This window comes from Pelophylax lessonae (assembly GCF_965119305.1).
Source record: "Pelophylax lessonae genome assembly, chromosome: 2".
NCBI classification, from domain to species: domain Eukaryota; kingdom Metazoa; phylum Chordata; class Amphibia; order Anura; family Ranidae; genus Pelophylax; species Pelophylax lessonae.
In genome coordinates, this window is record NC_138769.1 from 214,403,397 (window position 1) to 214,404,689 (window position 1,293).

Sequence of the window (1,293 nt, forward strand, 5' to 3'; positions counted from 1 at the left end):
CACACAGTGACTGATAAAAAATACTTTTCTCCCTCCTCCTCAGTGGGCAAAAAAGATTGTTTTCACTGCACCCCACACACAGCAAAATTGATGTGGACCAGCTCTGCTGCAGGCTATGGAGGGAAAAAAAATTCCCCTTTTAAGTTTGTAATTTTTAACTAGATTAGTACAGACTATGCCACAATTAAATTTTTTTAACCCAAGGGTGTATATTGAATAGTGGAATAGAAAAAAGTGTATAACTTTTGAAATCACTCAATAATAGCACATGTGAACACAGCAGTGTATTATCACAGTCATTACAGCAGCACTGAAGGAAAAACGCTGCACACAGTGACTGATAAAAAAGACTTTTCTCCCTCCTCCTCAGTGGGCAAAAAGATTGTGTTCACTGCACCCCACACACAGCAAAATCGATGTGGACCACTGACACCTGCCTATCTCCAGCCTCTCCCTAAAAGGATTGATAAGATCGGTCACTGCAAACCCCCCCCCACACAGCAAAATCGATTGTAGAACACTGACCCTAAAAATCAGCAGCCTCGCCCTAAAATGCCCTACAACTCGCCCTGCCTAAAACACTCCGACCTGTCCCTCAATTCTATTCGGACACAAATGATTTTTGCCTGTCTGTCCCTAATCAGCAGCCAGCACGTATGATGTGTGCTCTGTCCCTGAACTACAGCATAATGACGCAGCGGCGCTCCGTCTCGAACTTATAAAGACTTGGTCACATGCTTCAGATGGCCAATCACAGCTACTAATACATTTGTAGGCATGGCTGGGATGGCTTAAGGCACACCAGTTAAACGCTTGTTGATTGGCTGTTGAAAGCCCGCCATGAAAAGCGCGCCGATACATACAAAACCCGGAAATAAAATGACCGAACACGGATTTTTACCCGAACATACAGTAAAGTTTTCGGGTCCGTGTTCGGGTAACAAAAATCCAATTATTCGGTACGAACACGAATAATACAGTCCGTGTTCGCTCAACCCTAATTGTAACTGGTCTATGTAGTATGTATTTTATTTTTGCTCTAGGACCCACTTCCTACTGCAGTTTATATTTTTACTTCTGTTCATTATACAACAATAAAAATATTGGAAAAGAAAAAAAAAAAGATTTGCCCGTCTGTGGTGAGTCTTAGGATGGACAGAGAGACCTCTTTGCTTAGTGGCTGTGTTCATTTCAATCAACAAATCAAATTCGATTTTTTCATTCTTTACAGGTACTTGGAGGAAACCCACACAGGCCCAGGGAGAACATGCAAATTCCAGTCAGGTAGAGCCG